At 42.9% G+C, this 23,017-nt stretch overlaps 4 non-coding genes across 4 annotated transcripts; 3 read left to right on the forward strand and 1 right to left on the reverse strand.

The window, feature by feature from the left end:
• Positions 1-1,011: 1,011 nt before the first annotated feature.
• On the forward strand, positions 1,012-1,083 carry trnam-cau (transfer RNA methionine (anticodon CAU)). The gene has a single exon. It is a non-coding gene; the product is annotated as a tRNA-Met (tRNA).
• A 6,219-nt stretch (positions 1,084-7,302) lies between these two features.
• trnaf-gaa (transfer RNA phenylalanine (anticodon GAA)) lies at positions 7,303-7,375 on the forward strand. The gene has a single exon. It is a non-coding gene; the product is annotated as a tRNA-Phe (tRNA).
• A 2,887-nt stretch (positions 7,376-10,262) lies between these two features.
• trnas-gcu (transfer RNA serine (anticodon GCU)) lies at positions 10,263-10,344 on the reverse strand. Its single transcript has one exon. It is a non-coding gene; the product is annotated as a tRNA-Ser (tRNA).
• Positions 10,345-21,613: 11,269 nt separating this feature from the next.
• trnaf-gaa (transfer RNA phenylalanine (anticodon GAA)) lies at positions 21,614-21,686 on the forward strand. Its single transcript has one exon. It is a non-coding gene; the product is annotated as a tRNA-Phe (tRNA).
• Positions 21,687-23,017: the final 1,331 nt, after the last annotated feature.

Consider the following 23,017-nt stretch of genomic DNA (forward strand, 5'->3'; position numbering starts at 1 on the left):
ACAAACCCTATACATTACCAGGCATGGACAAACTGCCCAATACACAGACAGCACCAGAGACTGACAAATACAGAATGAATCCCACATCTCACACTGAGAACAAAACACTTGCACACCTACAGTTCTACTGGCAGGCTCAAAAACTGTCCAGACACTCATACAATACCAGAAAATGCAATATGCAGTCTGAATATGACACAGATATATTGTACTAGAGAATGAGAGACACAGAATGACTCCAACACTCACTTTCAGCTCCAGAAGCTGACTGATAGAGCAAAATCCTTCCACATACAGTTCCATTATCAGTTTCAGAATGTAACCCACCTCTCTCAGTATCAGAAAATACTGATACAGATAGGAATGGAATATAACACAAAAAAACTGTTCAAGAGAGTGACTGTTAGAGAATAAATCCAAACATATTGGCAGTTCCACTGACAATGTCTCCACACTCACATACAGTAACCAAGACTGACAGGTTCAGAATGTCTCTCAGTTTCACACAGTACCAGTGAGTGACATAGATATTGAATCCCACATTTACAAAATGGGCCAGAAAAGGGCAGTGAAGAATGTATCTCACTCTCAAATATAAAACAACGGTCTGTCGGTTTCAGCACAACATTATAACTTCTGCTTGGTATAACAAAATATTATGAAATGTCATCTTCACCGTTAGTAATTCCAAATACCTCCCTTCGCCGTCCAATAAAATGTGAACGGTTCTTGTCTGTTCTGTCGCTGTCTGAGTGTGCTGACATCTACTGGCCAGAGCTGAGAAGTGCAACAGAGCGGAACTTTTTTTAAAATTCAATGGATATGAGATTCGCTGGCTCGGCCATCATATTTGTACAACCGGGAACACGTTTGTACTGCAGGGAAGCATTTGACACAACAACAAAGAACATTTCTCAACACCAGAGAGCACAATTCCACAGCAGGAAATATATTCTAAACATGTGAAACACTTTAACATCATAATGGAACTGTACACATTAAAGACTAAGCAGCAGAGTGGCGCAGCGGAAGCGTGCTGGGCCCATAACCCAGAGGTCGATGGATCGAAACCATCCTCTGCTATTTACATTCTCATTAATGCCAAAAGGGGGCGTTTTCTGTTACCCACAATCATGTCCGTTATTTACATCAGCTTCCTGCAAAAATTCAAACTTCAACAAATCTCTGATATGGCATTTATTCACAGACGTACACAAGCTGGAAATACTGTGAACACATCCGAGCCAATTCCCTCAGCCCATTGACCCCAAAGAACTGGCACAGACGCAAATGGCCGGAGTGGCCACCTCCTCTTCACTATCACTATGATTATCCGAATAGAAAAAACTATCCTCTTAGATGGAAGCAACATCGTGAAGGTCATATTTTTTAAAGTTAATTCACGGGATGTCGGATTCGCTGACTGGGCCGGAATTTTTTGCCCATCCCGATTTGCCCTTGAGAAGGTGGTGGTGGGCTGATTTCTTGAACCGCTGCGTTCCGTGTGGTGTAGGTACACCCACAGTGCTGTTAGGAAGGAAGTTCCAGGACTTTTATCCAGCGACAGTGAAGGAACGGCGATATATTTACAAGTCAGGATGATGAGTGACTCGGAGGGGAACTTAGCCGCAGGTTTTCCGATCTATAGGACACCGTGCAGTAATTCGTCATCTTTATTTGAACAGCAGCGTCCTCCCTGTGACATGAACCACCGAGAAGGACAAAACTATCAGCATAGCGGAGACAGCATCGCACCAAATACACCGTTCATCATTATCTGGACAGAAATTGTCATTCCTTCTTAATCACTGGTTTAATTGATGGAATTCCGTCCCCATTATTAATAATATTAACCGTAAAAGTAAGTAACCATAATTATCATAAAAGTTTCATTCCTTCGGGTTTGCATTAGGTACAGATTACACTAAATTATTATTATTTGAGTGCCTCTGATTGTTTCCTGTCTTGTTTTACCTGTTAATAGCTGATGGGAATTTAACGTGCTCAGTTTACCACTCATTCCGTCCTTATTGGCCTTACTTGAGGTGATAACCAGCATGTATATGGCCTTTTTGCTCGAACTGAATGTCTGTCTCTAACATATTGCGGTCCCTCATTGCCAGATGCTCATTCACTTTCAAATTGTTAAGTCATTCTAAATTCCAGTGAGTCTAGATCCAACCTGATCAACCCTTCCTCATTAGAAAACCCCCTCAGTCGAGGGAATATCCCAGTCACCTTTCTCGGGAACTGTCTTCACGGAAGTATATCCATCCTTCAGTAATCAAACCAAATCAGCACCCATTATTCTAGGTGTGGTCTCGACAATGCCCTGAACAGTTGCAGCAAGGCTTCTCCGCTTTTCTATTCCAGTCCCCTTGCAATTAAGACCAACATTCCACATGCCCTCCTAAGTATTTGACGCACCTGCATGCTAACTTTTTTTCAATGATTCTTATACAGCAGCACCCATATCCATCTGTACTGCAGCATCCTGCAATGTCATCTAAACATTTTTTGTAATTCTTGTACAAGGATCCCTCTGTACCACAGGATTCTGCAGTCTCTCTCCATCTAAGTAATATTCCTCTCTCCTATGCTTCTTGCAGAAGTGGGCAACCTGACAGTTTACTACATTGTACTACATCTGCCGTTTTATCCCCATTCACTTGAACATTTACATATCCATGCAGACTCTCTGTATCCACCTTACAACTTGCTTTGATTCCTATCTTTGCATCGTCAACAAATTTTGCTACAATACAGTGGGTACCATCATCCAAAACATTAACATCGATCGTAAATAGTAGAGGCCCAACACTGAACTCTGCATCTGTCCACTAGTTATAGTTTGCCAACCTCAAAATGACCCATTTATCCTGACTCTCTGTTTCCTGTCATATTCTCAATCCATGCTAATATATGAACCCTAACAACATATACTCTTTTCTTGTGTAGTGACATTTTATGTGGCACCTTATGGAATGTCTTTTGGAATACAACTGGCTCCCCTTTATCATCCCTGCTGCTTACATTCTGAAGGAACTCTAAAACAATAATCTAACAAGATTTCCCTGTCATATCCCTTCTTAGACACTTTGAATTACCCTCACCATTTGCCTTCCCACCTAGTTTTGTGTCATCTGCAAACTTGGAGATATTACATTCATTCCCATACATATATATATATATATATATATAATTAATAGATAATTCATATATTATATTTTGCCTGGAATTCGTGTGGCATGAATGTTTCTTCCACTTGTCTGCTCAGCTTGACTATTGTCCAGGTCTTGCTGCATTTGGCCATGAACTGCTTCAGTCTCCAAGGAGTCGTGAATGGTGCTGAACCTTGTGCAATCATCAGGTTTCTGACCTTATTTTGGAAGGTTGGTCATTGATGAAGCAGCTGAAGATTGTTGGGCCGAGGACACTACCCTGAGGAACTCCTGCAATGATGTCCTGGAGCTAAGATGATTGACCTCCAGCAACCACAAACATCTCCCTCTGTGGTAGGTATGACTCCAAGCAGCAGAGAGTTTTCCCCATGATTCCCATTGAATCCAGTTATCACACTCGCACTTACTGTTATACTTACCCTGATTGATTTTTTTTTTAAATTCTCATCGCCTCGTTTCAATCAATGTCCTAATTTAGAAAGAGAAAAACAGAGAAATCGGCACAAACTAACCAGTTACCTCCTTTCCTGTGATATCAAGCATTGAATATTTTGAACATGGCCGGTTTGCTCCAGCCCCTTCCTCTCAGCTCTTTATCCCCCGCCACTCTCACTCTTCTCTCCTCTCTCCCTCGCGGCTGCTCTCGGGCAGCTCTGCCGCTGTTCTTTCTCCACCCTCCAGTTTAACTCAGCTTTCACTCTCAGCTCCTCCGGCATAGTCCCAAGTTTCTGACTGTTTAGGAAATTCTCGGATCTTTCTTTAGTTTAAGATGGATGACCTCATTCTTCCCAGTGTTGACCACCACCGGCCACAGTTTTATTCTCTCACTGATTCTGTTAATGACCCTTTGAAACTTGCTGCTCCCACATACACTACAAACCATGTCACCTAAGCTAGTGTCATCAGCAAACTTGAATATAGGCTGTAAGTTATTAAAATTTACAATAAAACAGAAAATGCTGTAAAAACTCGGCAGCCCTGGCAGCATCTGTGAAGAGAGAAACAGAGTTAACATTTGAGTCTGTATGACTCTTCTTCAGAGCTCGCCACTACTTTACCCTTTTTGTGCCTTATTCAATTTTATATCCATGCTGTCGTTGGCCCTTTAATCCCAGCTGCTGGAATTTTACCAACAGGTTCATTATGTGGGACTTTTTCAAATCCCTTTGGAAGTCCAGACACACATCATCAACCTCGCTCCTCTGGACAATGTTCTCTGACACGTCATCAAAGAGCTTTATTAAGTATTTCAGTGCTGATTTTCTGTTAACCAATCTGTGCTAGTTATCATTTATCATCTCATGTTCTACCGAGCGACAATGAAGTTTGTTCTGGATCATTGTCTTTAAACGTCTCCCCACCACCAGCATGAGACTAACTGCTCTGTAGTTACTGGGTTTATCCCTCTCCATTTTAAACACGGATGTAACATGAACAACCTGCACTCGTCTGGCTTCACTCCCATCTCCAAGGAGGATTGAAAGATTGTGGCTCGATTCTCCGCTATTTCCACCCTTCATTCCCTCATTCTAAGGTGTATCTGATGCGGATCGAGCAGCTTTTCTACTGTGAGCGGTGCCAGCCTTGTGATAGCTTCCACTTCATCTATTTTCATCCTATCCAATTTCCCCACCAATGACATTAGCAGAATCCGCTTGTTTTGTGATGACAGGTTTAGTGCAAAGTTTACGAGGCGAATACCAGGGATGGGCCGGTTGTCTTATGAGGTGAGGTTGAACAGGTTAGGCTTGTATCGCCTGGAGTTCAGGAGAGTAAGAGGCAACTAGATTCAAACCTTTAAGATCCTGAGGGTCTTGACAGGGTGGAGGTGGAGAGCACGTTTCCTCTTGTAGCAGAATCTGGAACTAGGGGTCACTGTTTAGAAATAAGGGGTCGCTCATTTCAGACAGAGTTTCTTTTCTATCTGAGGGTCGAGCGTTGTTGGAGCTCTCATCCTCAAAAGCTGGTGGAAGCAGAGACTTTGAATATTTTAAAGGCAGAGTTAGATAGATTCTTGATTAACAAGGGGCTGGGGGGTGAATGGTTATTGGGGGTAGGCAGGAATGTGAGCTTGAGGTTCCAATCAGATCAGGCAGGGTCTTACTGAATGGCGGAGCAGGCTCGAGGGGCTGAGTGACCTACTCCTGCTGCTAATTAGTTTGTTTGTATGTTCTCATTTAGTACGTCAGCCATGCCCTCTCCCCACACAGGATCTCCAAATCATCCCCCCTTTCAGTGACTGCCCTTATGCTGGTAAAAAACCTTCTGTGTTTTCGGTTGTTACCTGCAAATCTTTTCTCATACACTCTCTCTTCTGATCTAATTTCCTTTTACCATCTCTCCTCTGCACTTTCTTTATTCTGCTTAGTTCGCTAATGTATTATGAATCTGACTATTATCATCAGACTTATTTGAAATTCCCACAGAGCACAGGATGTGTAGGCAACAGCTCTCAGCTGTCCCAACATTTCACTGAAATGAATTGTCTATTTAATTAAAGTTCTCGTTATTTCGAGAGTCCCACTCCTTCCCTCTTGTACTTTTGCTGCAGTATCTCGGTTAAAATTACACAGCAGCTCCTTCCCCCTCTGCACTTAACCCTCACTTGCAAAAAATTGAAATTTTTAAGTCTTCACTCTGAAATTTACTTTCTCTGTGTTTGAGCTCACAGGTCACTTGAGTTCTTGTTTGTAATTTAATTGTTCCACATAACTTACCTGAAAGTAAGGTTTGATTTTGAATATCAATTCATTTGCATTGTAATTCCAGTTTATTTGAATTCAAAATATCAACAAACTAGAAGTTTGCTCCTAGTTTCTATGTTTTCAAAGGAAAATCTAGAGGTGACTTATTTGTTCTGCAATAACGTGCCTGCTCGACTCAGGTCAATAAATCCTGTTCTAAACAGAACGCTTTATCCAGACAATGCATCCACCTGATGAGCTGATGGTGCACGGAGCACTCAGCTTTTACTCACTGATCTTCACAAGAGTTGATTCAGTTTTGATGTTGACTTGTTCGCTGGTGTCGATTTACTCAGACTCTTCACCTGATTTCTGTGCTGTCCAATGAAGCTTTCTCAGCAGAGTTCTCAATAATAACTTGACTTTTCCTCATAGGATTTCAATCTTGATGGTTTTTGAACTATTTTATCAAATGATTTAGTTTTGTAAATGTCACAGTCGCTCTCATGATCAGGCAGAAAGTTTAACTGCTGCGTTTTCAAGCAGCCGACAGCTTTATTTGAGATGTCATTGGGACAGGATTTTGAGTTCGAATCCAGTCACAAAATTTTCCCAATGAATCTCAAGGTTCGCTCGAAGAACAGCGCCTCATCCTTCAATGAGGAACTTTACACCCTTCCAGTGTGGACATTCAGCTCAACTATATCGCTCTGTAAAAACTGCCAACATTCTGATTCCCTTCTGTTCGCAGATGTGGGTTTGAGCCTCGGTTTCACTGAGATGTTCTGAATTGATCTTTTCCTTGACGTCACAAAGTGCTTTATAATTCAACACGTCTGTCCATTACAGGGGCTGATGGAAGATCCAATCAGTGAGGTGCGCATTCACCCTTTTTAAAACATTATTTTAGGGGGTGTGAGCGTCGCTCGCAAGGCCAGTCTTTGTTACACATCCCAAACTGCCCTTGAACTCAGTGGCTTTTTCAGCGAGCAGTTAGGAATCAAACTCATATGTAGGCCAGGCCATGGAAGACATCAGTGAACCAGCACTGAGACTAGCGTTAAATTGCAGGTTTTAATTATTGAGTTTAATTTCCATCAGCAACTATGGTGGGAAATGAACCCAAGTCCCCGGAATATTTCCACTGCTCCAATGTTTCTCCTTCGAGAGAGATGGAAATATCATGTCGAATGGACTCTTAAGTCGGATCCCCATGTTATTGTGAACAAAAGTATCAAATCCAAGATCTTACAAGAAAAGTCGAAGCAAGCTGGCCTCATAACTTGGGTTGGAGAATCACATCAGTGATTCCAGGCAGAACTTCTGCAAAATCACCGCAATAAGGAAGAAACAATTGATAAAGTAACGACGAAGGTGGGTTTGAACCCACGCGTGCAAAGCACAATGGATTAGCAGTCCATCGTCTGAAAGTGTCAGCCAAAATAGCTCAGTTGGGAGAGCGTTAGACTGAAGATCTAAAGGTCCCTGGTTCAATCCTGGGTTTCGGCAACAAATTGCAAATCATTTTACCTGGGCAGCTGCTGCTCGTGTTACTTGCCAGCTGATAGTGCTATCAGTTTTTGGGGATACCCAGTGCAGCTTCTGAGGGGAGGGGAGACTTGCCCTCCTCCAAAGCACACGGGCAGCTCTGTGCCCGCTGGTCCACGTTACTGGAATAAAGCTCGGTTTCACCTTTCTTGATAAAAACATATGAAAAGCGGCTGGTCAACTCAGCTCCCATTAAACTATGCTAACAACCGTTCAACTCTCATATGTTCACAGCTTCTGGTCCATCGATCGGTCATTGGGAATTTAAATTCCTGAAAATCCGTCTGTTGATCCATTGCAATGTTGCTTCTTTTAACATTACCCAGGGGACCGTAATTGGAATCCAATTAATCCATTGTTTCCCTCTTGTTTATTATTATTTCTTTGTGTCTGTGTCTCTCAGTGATTAGGTCGAGAAATGAGCTCGCCTCAGTCTTGCGGCAGACGGATCTCATGAGTATTACAAATATTTACCCTTTCCTTTTAAATTCAGATCCGAATTTATCATTGAAACACAGGAAATGCTGCTTAACCTGCTCTATGGGCAGTTCTATGACTCACTGAAACAACATAATTTGACCTTTCAGTAAGCTCTTTGTGTGCAGCCGTTTCTGGGGGTCTTCCTCAGTCACGAATATTTGAATCGGATCTTAGTTTTCTGCATGTTTAGTGAGAAGCCCAATATGTCATCTGCTTTACAGAAGGAGTCGACAGTGACTTGGAGCTAAGTTTCTGAGTGAGCACCCTGTTATGAGCGGGATGGGAGGAGTGCGCCCTTGGTCTAGTCCCACTACTCCACAGGTCACAACATTGGCTCAAATGTTCATTTCACTCACCAAAATGGCCAATTATTTACCTTCACCAGTGTTCCCGAGAATAAAATAGGTTTAAAAGTGGATTATTTCAATAAACCATAAATTTATTTGTTTATTATAAAAAAAGGTATTTTCGAATAGAAAAATAAAGCTTATGAACATTCAGTATGGATCTGAAATTATGCGAATTAATCTTTCGAGATACCATAAGTCACACACAAACACACACACACACGTTCTCCCTCTCTCACAAACACACACAAACACACATACAGACACGCACTCATAATAGAAAATCATGATATTAAAAAGAGAAATAGGGGAAATTAAAGCAAAATGATGGGGATGTTGAAAATCAGAAACAAAAACAGAAAATGCTGGAGATAATCAGCTGGACTAACAGCATCTGTGGGGAGAAATAAATACAAAGTCAACGTTTCGAGTCCTTATGACCCTTCTTTAGAAAGGGGACAATTTTGCCAAACATTAAACGTCAATGGATCAAGGCAAAGGTCAGGGTGTGCAGTCCTTGAGATGGGGTCAGTGTTCCACAGTAACTCCCCCAGCACTGATCCGTGACAACATCAAGCAGTTGGTCCTTCTCTTCTCAAAGGAAAAAAAAGTCCACTTTTTAAAACACAGTCTCCGAGGTATGTTTTCTTTCAGAACCATGAAAACCATGTGACCCTATTTGTACACAGCCCTATCGGGTCGAAATGTTCACAGCCTGATTTCAACATGGAGTTGTCGGCTTGTCTGAAAGAACATTCAGACTGGCAGAGCTGGGGGTGGCTGTGGGGCCGGGGTGGGTGGGGTGGTGGTTCCGGGAGGCGAGTGTGGTGGCAGTTGGGGGGATGCACTGAGGGGAGGGACGTGTTGTGGCGGCGGATGTTGGTGAGTTGGGCGGGAGGGTTACAGTTTCATATTACTTGACCATATTTTAGCTGTGTTATAGGAGTTGCAGAAATTCAGCTTTAATTCGACTTAGCAGAGAAGCTCAAGGGGAATTAACGGTCAGGGAAGATAGGCAGCGCTCACTTCAATTGCTGGTCATCACATGTCTAAGTGACAGTTTCTCAGGGCAGTAAGAGTTGGGATGGGGTTACTTTTGACAGAAAGTGTTGAAGTGGCATTTTCCTGCGACAAAACTGATAGCCAAGAATGTGCTATAACTTAACAGAAAGTCCAACCAACTCATCCACACAGTCAAGCTGGTGAAACGAAATGACTGGCGACCTGGCTCTCACCCTGATCACTCGGTTCTCGGACTCCTGCAATGTTCCGATGAAGCTCAAGGTTCGCTCGAAGAACATTGGCTCATCCTTCAATGAGGAACTTTACAGCGTTCCAGTGTGAACATTCAGCTCAACAATATCGCTCTGTAAAAACTGCCAACATTCTGATTCCCTTCTGTTCGCAGATGTGGGTTTGAGCCTCGGTTTCACTGAGATGTTCTGAATTGATCTTTTTCTTGACGTCACAAATCGTTTTATTATTCAACACGTCTGTCCATTACAGGGGCTGATGGAAGATCCAATCAGTGAGGTGCGCATTCACCCTTTTAAAACATTATTTCAGGGAATGTGAGCGTCGCTCGCGAGGCCAGTCTTTGTTACACATCTCAAACTGTCCTTGAACTCAGTGTCTTTCTCAGCGGGCAGTTAAGAATCAATCTCATACGTAGGCCAGACCAGGGAAGACATCAGTGAACCACCACTGATACTAGCGTTTAATTGCAGGTTTTAATTATTGAGTTTAATTTCCATCAGCAACTATGGTGGGAAATGAACCCAAGTCCCCGGAATATTTCCACTGCTCCAATGTTTCCCCTTGGAAAGAGATGGAAATATCATGTCGAAAGGACTCTAAATCCGATTCCCATGTTATTGTGAACTAAAGTATCGAATCCAAGATCTTACAAGAAAAGTCGAAGCAAGCTGGCCTCATAACTTGGGTTGGAGAATCACATCAGTGATTCCAGGCAGAGCTTCTGCAAAATCACCGCAATAAGGCGGAAACAGTTGATAAAGTAACGACGAAAGTGGGATTCGAACCCACGCGTGCAAAGCACAATGGATTAGCAGTCCATCGCCTTAACCTCTCGGCCACCTCGTCGCAAAATGCTGCCTATTAAACCCCCTTCTATACTTTTTGCATCCATGAACCGTTGAAATAAATGAACCCCTTTGGTACAAGCACTGAATATTCGGCAAGATGTGTAAAGATGTAAACGTAGTTTATGTCATTAAAATAAATGTGCATCACATCAGATCAGGGACTGTTGTAAACCGACTGATGTGAAACACTTCAACACTTCAACCTGATATCCAACAAGTTTCTACACAGTGTGAAAACCCACCGCGGAAAGACCGGAACTTACAAGCATTTGGTAGCAAAAGGAAACCCCTCCCAGCTCACTGCAAGTACCGGAACACAGCTAAAATGTGGTAAATTAAAATGAAACACTGGGGTTCCCAGCTCTGCTTGTCCTTTCAGTCAAGATTGAAACTGAGTGCAATCAGCCTCCCACGTGAATCCACAAATAGACAGTTCCCTCATTTGATGCATTAGAATTAATTCAGAGTCTCATGGCACAGAGAAACGTTCTTTAAACTTGAAATTCATTTATATCAGGTGTGTTGAAGTGATGCATTCCCTGCAATGACTTCCCGGGTGTTCAAACCTGGTCCTGATTTCCGGAACTGCCACCACCTCGAGCGCGAAATAAAAATGCTGCATTAAGATGGGCTCGTCCGGCATTTGAACCCGGGACCTCTCGCATTTTAACTCAACGAAAATCCCAAAGCGAGAATCATGCCCCTAGACCAACGAGCCACCTACATAACAAAACGCCGTCAAGGAATCCTTTCATTGTCACACAAAGTGCATCAATCATAAGCGAATTACAGTTCATGCTGGAAATATTTTCCAATGTTTTACAAACCCCGGGGACGACTCCAACCATTGGAGAGTTTCCCGCCTTATTTCCTTTCACTTTCAGTGTTGCTGCAGTTCCTTGATGCCGCATTAGGTCAAAAGCTTCTTTGAACTCAAGTGCAGTCACTTGCACCTCACGTCTTGACTTCGGCTGTTTTCTTCAGGTTTGGACCAAGGCTGCAATGAAGTCAGGAGCTGAGTTACCCTGGCAGGAAACAAACTGAGCTTCAGTGAGCACGTTATTGCTGAGTAAGTGCCACTTCATCGCACTGTCGAAGACATTTTCCCTCACCTTCTTGATAAACTAGAGAAGACTGATGGGGCGGTTTTTGCCGGTTGGATTTTCCTGGGTTTTTTTGTGGACAAGACAGACCTGAGCAATTTCCCACATTGCCGGGTAGATGCCAGTCTTGTGGCTTCACTGGAACAACTTGGCGAGGGGCGAGGCTATTTCTGGAGCACAGGTTTTCAGTACTGCTGCAGGAATGGTGTCAGGGCCCGAAGTTTTTGCTGTTACCCGTGTCTTCAGTCATTTCTTGATTTCACTTGGAGTGAATGGAGCTGGCTGAAGACTGACATCTGTGATGCATTTCCCCAGCTTTGTGCAAAAGCAGAACTGAGGGAATCACATACGTGGCCCTAGGAAACTCATCAGCTAAGTGGTGAAAGGCGACAGTGTTTATCCCAAACGGGTTCCATTCATTCAGACACAGATTTGGTACAAAAGTAGCCATGATCATGTGCGACACACACACATTTTTCTGATCTGCAGTTAGATGTTGGATATTAGGGTGAAGTGTTGAAGTGATTCACATCAGTCGGTTTACAACAGTCCCTGATCTGACGTGAGGCACATTTATTTTAATGACATAAACTACATTTCCATCTTTACACATCTGGCCAAATATTTAGGGCCTGTACCAAAGAGGATCATTTATTTCAAAGGCTTGCTCATGCAAAACGTATAACCGAGAGGTTAAGGCGATGGACTGCTAATTCATTGTGCTTTATACGTGTGGGTTTGAATCCCATCTTCGTCGTTACTTTATCAACTGTTTCCGCCTTATTGCGGTGATTTTGCAGAAGCTCTGCCTGGAATCACTGATGTGATTCTCCAACCCAAGTTATGAGGCCATTTTGCTTCGACTTTTCTTGTAAGATCTTGGATTCGATACTTTTGTTCACAATAACATGGGCATCCGACTTAGAGTCCATTCGACATGATATTTCCATCTCTCTCGAAGGGAGTGGAATTATTCCGGGGACATGGTTTCATTTCCCACCATAGTTGCTGATGGAAATTAAACCAATAATTAAAACCTGCAATTTAACGCTAATCTCAGCGCTGGTTCACTGATGTCTTCCCTGGCCTGGCCTACATATGAGGTTGATTCCTAACTGCCCGCTGAGAAAGACACTGAGTTCAAGGACAATTTGGGATGTGTAACAAAGACTGGCCTTGCGAGCGACTCTCACATCCCCTGAAATAATGTTTTAAAAGGGTGAATGCGCACCTCACTGATTGGATCTTCCATCAGCCCCTGTAATGGACAGATGTGTTGAATAATAAAGCACGTTGTGACGTCAAGAAAAAGATCAATTCAGAACATCTCAGTGAAACCGAGGCTCAAACCCACATCTGCGAACAAAAGGAAAACAGAATGTTGGCAGTTTTCACAGAGCGATATTGTTGAGCTGAATGTTCACACTGGAAGGTTGTAAAGTTCCTCATTGAAGGATCAGCCGCTGTTTCACTTCCCTCCAGGTTTCCAGTTTTTCTTGATAAAGCCAATTGCTCCCTGACGTCACTATTAAATGGCTTCACTCTAAGCTTAAGGTTTTATACATTTGTTCTGTATTCCCCGACAAGAGGAAATCGTTTCTCCGCATTAAAACCTATTAATCATCTCAATTACCTCAACCAGATAGCGCCTACACCTTCTCAACTCACGAGTATGTAAGCGTCACAGCGGGAGCACATCTAACTGCAGATCAGAAAAATGTGTGTGTGTCGCACTTGGTCATGGCTACTTTTGCACCAAATCTGTGTCTGAATTAATGGAACCCGCTTGTGATAAATACTGTCACCTTTCACCGCTTAGCTAATGAGTTTCATACAGCCACGTATGTGATTTCCTCAGTTTTGCTTTTGCACAAAGTTGGGGAAATGCATCACAGATGCCAGTCTTCACCCAGCTCCACTCACTCCAAGTGAAATCAACAAATGGCTGAAGACACGGGTAACTGCAAAGGCTTTGGGCCCTGACACCATTCTTGCAGCAGTACTGAAAACCTGTGCTCCAGAAATAGTCTCGCTCCTCGCCAAGTTGTTCCATTACAGCTACAAGACTGGCATCTACCCGACAATGTGGGAAATTGCTCAGGTCTGTCTTGTCCACGAAAAAAACAGGAAAATCCAGGCAAAAACCGCCCCATCCGTCTTCTCTAGTTTATCAAGAAGGTGAGGAAAAATGTCTTCGACAGTACGATGAAGTGGCAATAACCCGCTCACTGAAGCTCAGTTTGTTTCCTGCCAGGGTCACTCAGCTCCTGACCTCATTGCAGCCTTGGTCTAAACCTGAAGAAAACAGCCGAACTCAAGACTTGAGGTGCAAGTGACCGCACTTGAGTTCAAAGAAGCATTTGACCTAACGTGGCATCAAGGAACTCCAGCAAAACTGAAGTGAAAGGAAATAAGGCGGGAAACTCTCCACTGGTTGGAGTCGTCCCCGGGGTTTCTAAAACATTGGAAAATATTTCCAGCATGAACTGTAATTCGCTTATGATTGATGCACTTTGTGTGACAATGAAAGGATTCCTTGTTTGGGTTTTGTTATGCAGGTGGCTCGTTGGTCTAGGGGCATGATTCTCGCTTTGGGACTTTCGTTGAGTTAATATGCGAGAGGTCCCGGGTTCAAATCTTGGACGAGCCCATCTTAATGCAGCTTTTTTATTTCGCGCTCGAGATGGTGGCAGTTCCGGAAATCAGGACCAGGTTCGAACACCCGGGAAGTCATTGCAGGGAATGCATCGCTTCAACACACGCGATTTAAACGAATGCCAAGTTTAAACAACGTTTCTACGTTGCCATGAGACTCTGAATTTATTCTAATGCATCAAATGAGGGAACTGTCTACTTGTGGATTCACGTCGGAGGCTGATTTCACTCGGTTTGAAATGTTGATTGAAATGACAAGCAGAGGTGGGCGCCCCATGTTTCATGTGGCCCAGAGGTTAAGGCGATGAACTGTTTATCGCTTGTTCTTTGTGCGCAGTATTTCGAATCCCACCTTCGTCCTAACTTCATAAACTGTTTCTGCCTTCGTGCGGTGATTTTGCAGAAGCTTTGCCTGGAAACACGAATGTGATACTGCAACCCAAATAATGAGCCCAGGTCGCATAGACTTTTCTTGTAACGTCTCGGGTTCGATCTTTTTGTTAACATTAACATGGCGAACCATTCGACTTGATATTTCCATCTCTCTCTAAGGGGAAACATTGGAGCAGTGGAAATATTCCGGGGAATTGGGTTCATTTCCCACCAGAGTTGCTGGTGGAAATTAAACTCAAGAATTAAAACCTGCAATTAAACGCTAATTTCAGTGCTGGTTCACTGATGTCTTCTCTGGTCTGGCCTACATATGAGTTTGATTCCTAACTGCTCGCTGAGAAAGCCACTGAGTTCAAGGACAGTTTGGGATGTGTAACAGAGACTGGCCTTGCGAACGACTCTCACATCCCCTGAAATAATGTTTTAAAAGGGTGAATGCGCACCTCACTGATTGGACCTTTCATCGGCCCTGTAATGGACAGACGTGTTGAATAATAAAGCATTTTGTGACTTAAAGAAAAAGATCAATTCAGAATATCTCAGTGAAACAGAAGGAATTCTCTTTAAGATGCTCTAGACACACTTTCACGGCTCACTGGAACAATATAATTTCTATGCCTTCACGGAATGAAGCCAGGCAGGAGCAGATACATGTGTCTCAATGATCAGACAATGTAGCTCAGGAAGCGTATGTTTCGATGCTCGATGGATTCCTCTGCGAGGAATCTCGAGGAGGGGTTTATTTTTGCTGCGAAATGTTTGTCTATTTCAGTCTTTCCGCAGTAGGTTTTCACACTGTGGAGATACAGGCTGGACATGGTGTTGAAATGTTTCGCATCAGTCCATTCACACCAGTCCCTGAACTGATGCGATGGAAATTTCGTCGGCTAACAGAAACTCCATTTCCATTTTGATCATCTGGCTGAATATTCAGGACCTGTGCCAAAGAGGATCATTTAGTTCAACAGTCTATGGATGCCAAAACTACATGACGTCGTTAGATAAGTGTCATGCATGTGGCGAGGTGGTCCAGAGTTTAAAGCTGTGAATCCATTATGCTTCCCATGCGTGAGTTTGAATCCAGTTTTTGTATGGGACAGCGTTATGCAGAATGGAAATCTGAAATTATCATTGTGATATCAAACCCAAGTTATGAGGGCAGACGGATTGTCTCGACATTTCTTGTAATTCCTTGAATAACTATATTTAAGGTTTGATCTGATGGCGATGCGCACGATGATTAAATGACTCGCTAGCTTCGTTATTTAACCTGGCGGACAGTCTGCAAACCAAGCGGGAATTGACCTTGTTCAGGGGCGTTGACAAGAAGAACGTCTTCACGCGAAGAGTATTGGAAATCAAGAAGTCTCCCCCACAGAAGCTACTGCGGCTGAGAGACAATGGAAACATTACAAAAAGATGATTCATATTGTTTATTATTATTTCTTCCTTCACCGGAATTGGCTCTCGCTGGCTAAGCCATCAGTTATTGCCCATCCCTGACTCTCCTTGAGAAAGTGAAACCGCTGCAGTCCATGTGGTGTAGGTACACTCACAATGCTGTTAGGAACCGAGTTCCACAATGTTGTGCCAGTGACAGTGAAGGAACGGCGATATAGCTCCAAGTCAGGATAGACTGTGGCTTGAAGAAGAACTTGCAGGTGGTTGTGTCCCCACGCATCTGCTGCCCTTGCCCTTCTAGGCGGTAGATTTCACGGGTTTGTAAGTTGTTGTGGACGGAGACTTGGTGAGTTACAGCAGTGCATCTTTGTAGATGGTATACACGGCCACCACTGTGCGTCGATGTTGGAGGGATTGGATGTAAAAGGTGGTGTATTAGGTGCCACGCAAGCGGGCTGCTTTGTCCCGTATGTTGTCGTGCTTCTTGAGTGCTCTTGGAGTTTCAAGCATTCAAGCAAATGGAAAGAATTCAGAAGGAGTCCGACCTGTGCCTAGTGGATGTGGGAAAGGTTTTGGGCCGGGGGAAGCGGAGTCCCTCTCTGCAGAATTCCCAACACCTGAACTACTTTGTAAGCACAGTATTTGTATGTCTAGTCCAATATAGTGTCTGCTCAATCGTAACACCCAGGATGTGAATGGTGCTTTATTCAGCGATGTTAATTCCATTGAGCTTCAGGGGAGATAATTGGATTCTCTCTGGTTGAAGATGGTCACTGCCTGGCCACTGGTGTGGCGCAATTCTTACTTGTCACCTATCAGCCTATGTCTGAATATTGTTCAGACCTCGCTGTTCATGCAGCGGACAACTTCAGAACCTCATGACTCGCAAATGGTGCTAGACATTGCGCAAATCATCTGCGAACATCCCCAATTCTGAATCTATTTTGCCGGGAAGGTCATTGATGAAGCAGCTAAAATTGCTTGGACATAGATCTTTTATGTTGAGGCTGCAGTGCAGCTTTGCCAGAAAGATAGTCGGATGAACTAGACTGGCACGGGAATGGGGTCCTGAGAGGGGAGACACAAGGGAGGGAAACAAAGATAGAAATGAAAGACAGAAAAGCAAAAAAATCACAAGTAGAAGGCAGAGGAAACGGAATCGAGCAGCAAATAGGGCCAGAGTACAAAGAAAGATATGTAAAAAGAAAAGCCTAAAGGCACTGTAGCTGAATGCATGGAGCATTTGTAATAAGGTGGGTGAATTAACAATGCAAATAGATGTCAACGCGTAGGATATGATTATGATTACACAGACAGGGCTGCAGTGTGACCAATGCTGGGAGCTGAATATCCAATGGTGTTCGATATTTAGGAAGAACAGGCAAAAAGGAAAAGTAGGTGGCGTGGCATTTTTAGTTAACGATGACATCAATACAATATTGAGAGAAAATCTAGATGCAGAATCAACCTAGGTGGAGCTATGACGCAATCAGGTGCGGGAAACATTCGCGGGAGGTGTATATAGGCTTCCAAACAGAAGTGGTAAGGTAGTGGGCGGCATTAGACAGGAAATTAGAGATGCATGTAACAGGTGTGCTACAGTTGTCATGGGTGACTTTAATTTACATTTCGAGTGGACAAACCAAATTATCAATAACGCTGTGGTAAATGATGGATTGTGCATGAAATAGCTTTTTTGACAATTACGTCAAAGAACTAACTAGGGAACAGGCTATAATAGATTTGTTTATTTTTTCAATGAAACGGGGTTAATGAATAAGCTTTTTGTGCGACGTCCGTGAGGGAACAGTGACCATAACATGAGAGAACTCTTTCTTAGGTTATAAAATGAAGTAATCCAATCCGAAACTATGGTCCAAAATCAAAACAAAGGAAACTGCGGAGGCATGAGGAGTGATTTGGCTAAAATCGATTGGGGAACTTCATTAAAATGCATGATGGTGAGTAGGCAATGATTACTACTTAAGGAATGAATTCATGCATTGCTACATGTATATATTCCTTCTTGGCACAAAAAGACAACAGGAAAAGTGGCCCAACCATGGCGAACAAAATAAATGAAGGATAGTATTAGTTCCAAAGAGCAGTCATGTAAATTTGCTGGAAAAAGTAGCAAGCCTGAGGATTGGAAGCAGTTTAGAATTCAATAAAGGAGAACCAAGAGGTTAATTAAGAGAGGAAAAATAGAGTATGAGAGTAAACTTGAAAGAAACATAAAGAGTATTGTAAAAGCTTATATAAGTACACAGAAGAAAAAGATTAATGAAGACAAATGTAGGGCCCTTACACTTCAAAACAGCAAAATTTACAATAGAGAACAAGGATGTAGCAGGGCAATTCAACAATTACTTTAGTTCTACCTTCATGGAGGAAGACACAAATAGATTCCCATAAATTCCAGCGAACCAAAGGTCAAGTGAGAAGGAGGAATTGAAGGGAATTAGTATTATTAAAAGCATTGCTGGAGAAATTAATGGCACTGAAAGCCGATAAATCCCCAGGGCCTGAAAATCTACATTCCGGGGTACTAAAGAACGTGGCCATGGAAATAATGGATGCGCTGGTTACCATCTTCCAAATTTCTGTCGATTCTGGAACAGTCCCGGCAGACTGTAGGATGTCAAATGTAACCCCACTACTTAAAAAAGGGGGAAGGGGAAAAGCAGGGTATTACAGTTCGGTTAGCCTGACATGAGGGAAAATGCTAGAGTCTATCATAAAGGATGTGATAACAAGAAACTTAGAAAACATCAACGGGATTAGACAAAATGAACAGGCATTTATGAAAGGGAAATCATGTTTGACAATGCTACTGGAGTTTGTTTGAGGACGTAATTGGCAGAATAGATACGGGAGAACCAGTGGATGTGGTGTATTTTTATTTTCAGGAAGCTGTTGATAAGAGGTCTGTGTGCAAAATTTAAAAACATGGGATTGGGGGTGATATTTTGGTGTGGATTGAGAATCGGTTGGCAGACAGGAAACAGAGAGTAGGAACAAATGGGTATTTTTCGGAATGGCAGACGGTGACCAGTAGGGTACCACAGGGATCAGTGCTTGGGCCCCGGTTTTTCACAATATATATCATTGACTTGGATGAGGGAATCAAATGTAATATTTCCATGTTATCAGACGACAAGGAGCTTCGTCGAAGTGTGAATGGTGAGGACGATGTAAAGAGGCTTCAAGGCGATTAAGGGAAGTTGAGTGATTGACAAAATATATGGTAGATGCAGTTTTAGGTGGATAAATGTTGAATTTATCCACTTTTGTAGGATAAACACAATGGCAGAATATTATTTCAATGTTGATACATTGGGAAATGTTGATGTTCAAATGGACCTGGGTGTCCTTGTACATCAAACACTGAAAACAAGCACGCAGATGCAGCAAGCAGTTAAGAAGGCAAATGGTTTTTTGGCCTTCATTGCAAGGCCTCTTGAGCACAGCAGAAAGGATGTCTTGCTGCAGCAGTGCAGGGCCTTGGTGCGGCCACTCCTGGAGTATTGTGTGCAGTTTTGGTCTCCTTCCCGAGGAAAGGATATCCTTGTCAAAGTGGAAGTGCATCGAAAGTTCACCAGAATGATTCCAGGGATGGCAGGATTGTCGTTTGAGGAAAGATTGGGCCGACTAGGCCTGTATTCACTGGAGTTTCGAAGAATAAGAGAGGTTCTCATTGAAACCTATACAATTCCGGCAGGGCTGGACAGACTGGATGTATAGTGGATATTTCTCCTTGCTGAGAGGTCCAGACAAGGGGTAAGAATCTCATGATTCGGGGTTGGTCATTTAGGACTGAGATGAGGAGAAACGTCTTCACTCAGACGGTGGTAAAGTTGTGGAATTCTCTACCACAGAGGCCACGTCACTGAATATATTCAGGAAAGAAATGGATTTCTGAACTCGAAAGGCATCAAGGGGCATGGGGAAAGAACGAGAGTGTGGCGTTGAGATAGAGAATCAGCCATGACGATATTGAATGGCGGAGCTGGTTCAAAAGACCGAATGGCCTACTACTTCTTCTATGTTTCTAAAAGGATTAAAGAATGTGGGTAGGTTGGAATCAGAGCATCATAGAATGGTTATAGCACAGGATGAGGCCATTCATCCAACATTGTCCACGTCTGTCGCCTCCAGTTTCTTTCTATTTCAGTGTTTATAAATATTCTCCATAGCTGCCTCGCTTTTGTACTCGATTCTTCAATTTTCAAACCCAGGTTCCCGCATGTGTTTTGTTCAGGTTGTCAAATTGAGGCTTATGAGGTGATTAAGGGACTTGATAGTTTAGATACAGAGAAACAATTTTCCCTGTTTTGGGGAATCCAAAACAAGAGGACATAACATTCAATTTCAGCTAAGCCGTTCAAGGGTGACGTCAGGAAACACTTCTTCACACAAAAGTTCGTAAAAATGTGGAACCTTCTGAAAATTGCTACTGAAGCTTAGGGTCAGCTGAAAGTTTCCGATACTGAAACTGGGTACAAGTTTTTATTGTTATTAAGATGTAGGATATTTAAGGATTATGAAACCACAGTGGATAGATGAAGTGAAAATAGGGACCAGTCATGAGTTGAACACGATTGATGTTGAACTGTCTCCTTATATTCCTATATTCCCAAATTCCTCATCCTGCAGCAAATAGGCTTTCAGATGATCACCACTCTGTACATTCCTCTCAGCATCACCTTCTTAAGGGGAACAGCCCCAGCTTCTCCAATGTACCCATCAAACTGAGGTTTCTCAGTGAAATCATTTTCCCACCAATGTTTCCTGTGCACTCCCTAATGTCGCCACATCTTTCTAAAGTGTGCTGATCATTGTTCGACACAAGGTTCTGCTCATGGCCCAACCATTATTTTATAAAACTGTAGCTGCACTGGAACAGTTTGGCGAGGAACGAGACTATTTCTGGAGCACAGGTTTTCAGTACTGCTGCAGGAATGGTGTCAGGGCCCAAAGCCTTTGCAGTTACCCGTACCTTCAGCCATTTCTTGATTTCACTTGGAGTGAATGGAGCTAGCTGAAGACTGACATCTGTGATGCCTTTCCCCAGCTTTGTGCAAAAGCGGAAATGAGGGAATCACATACGTGGCTCTATGAAACTCATCTGTTAAACAGTGAAAGGTGACAGTGTTTATCACAAGCGGGTTCCAATAATCCAGATACAGAATTGGTGCAAAAGTAGCCATGACCATGTGCGCTACACACTCAGTTTTCTGATCTGCTGTTAGATGTGCTCCCGCTGTGTTGCATACATAGTCCTGAGTTGAGAAGCTGTAGGCGCTATCTGGTTGAGGTAATTGAGATGATTAATAGGTTTTAATGCAGAGAAACGATTTCCTCTGGTGGGGGAGTGCAGAATAAATAGATATTACCTTAAACTTAGAGTGAAGCCATTAAATAGTGACCTCAGGGAGCAATTCACTCAAAGGATGAAGAAAGCTGTTTGTAGGACAATCCCTGAGTAGCGATTGGCCGAGAGATTATGGCAATGAACTGATGCTTCATTGGGCTTTGCGCCCCCTCTTTATCAAGAAAAACTGGAAACCTGGAGGAAACTGAAACGAGGTGATGGCTGTCCTTTGTTATTATGCGATCATGTTCTCTAATATAAGCGGAGGACTGTAGGTGCCTGTAAAACTAACACCCTTAGGTCTCTGGTTCAATTTTGGCTCGAAGAAAGCGCTTCTGTCAGCCGAAATAGCTCAGTTGGGAGAGCGTTAGACTGAAGCTCTAAAGGTCCCTGGTTCAGTCCTCGGTTTCGGCAAGTCCGCTCCCTTGATCGTCTTCCGTGTCTGCATGTGTTGTCCACTAGTTGATGTTGCGAATAATTTTTGTGGAGACTCAGTCCCGCTTCTGAGGGTAGGGGAGAGTTGCCCTCCTCCAAAGCATGTGTGCAGCTCTGTACCCGCTGGTCCATGTTACTGGAATAGCGATCGGTTCACCTTATTTTTCTTTGAAAAACATGTGAACAAGCGCTGGTCAACTCAGCTCCTATTAAACTATGCTGACAACCAGGTAACTCTCATATGTTCCCAGCTTCTGATTCCTCGGTCAGTCATTGAGAATAGAAATCCTGAAAAATCCGTCTGTTGATCCATTTCAGTGGTGCTTTTGTTAACATTAACCAGGGGAACGGAATTGGAATCCAATTAACCTATTTGTTTATTATTTTTTCTGCGTGTCTGTACCTCTCTGTGATTAGATCGAGAAATGAGCTCGCCTCAGTCATCTGGCGGACGGATCTCATGAATATTACAAATATTTACCCTTTCCTTTTAAATTCAGATCAGAATTTATCATTGAAACACAGGAAATGCTGCTTAACCTGCTCCAAGGTCACTTCTATGACTCACCGAAACAACATAATTTGACCTTTCAGTAAGCTCTTTGTGTGCAGCCGTTTCTGGGGGTCTTCCTCAGTCACGAATATTGGAATCGGATCTTAGTTTTCTACATGTTTAGTGGGAAGCCCAATATGTCATCTGCTTTACAGAAGGAATCGACAGAGACCTGGAGCTAAGTTTCTGAGTGAGCACACTGTTACGTGCGGGATGGGAGGAGTGCGCCATTGGTCTAGTCCCACTACTCCACAGGTCACAACATTGGTTTGAATGTTCAATTCACTCATCAAAATGGCCAATTATTTACCTTCACCACTGTTACCGAAAAGAAAAGAGAATTTAAAGTGGATTATTTCGATAAACAACAAATTCATTTGTTTATTATAAAAAAGCTCTTCCTGAATAGAAAAGTAAAGCTTATCAACATACAGTATGGAATATGAAATTATGTGAATTAATTTTTCAAGATACCATAAGTCTCACACACATACACACACTCCGCTCTCCCTCTCTCACAAACACGCAGACACACACTCATAATAGAAAACCATGACATAAAAAAGAGAAATAGGGGAAATTAAAGCAAAACACAGCGGATGCTGGAAAACTGAAACAAAAAGAGGAAATGCTGGAAAAATTCAGCAGGTCTAACAGCATCTGTGGGGAGAAAAAAAACAGAGTCAACATTTCGAGTCCTTATGACCCTTCTTCAGAAAGGGGGGAATTTGGCCAATCTTTAAATGTCAATGTATCA

The sequence above is a fragment of the Cetorhinus maximus genome, chromosome 31 (genome assembly GCF_964194155.1).
Source record: "Cetorhinus maximus chromosome 31, sCetMax3.hap1.1, whole genome shotgun sequence".
Taxonomy (NCBI): Eukaryota; Metazoa; Chordata; class Chondrichthyes; order Lamniformes; family Cetorhinidae; genus Cetorhinus; species Cetorhinus maximus.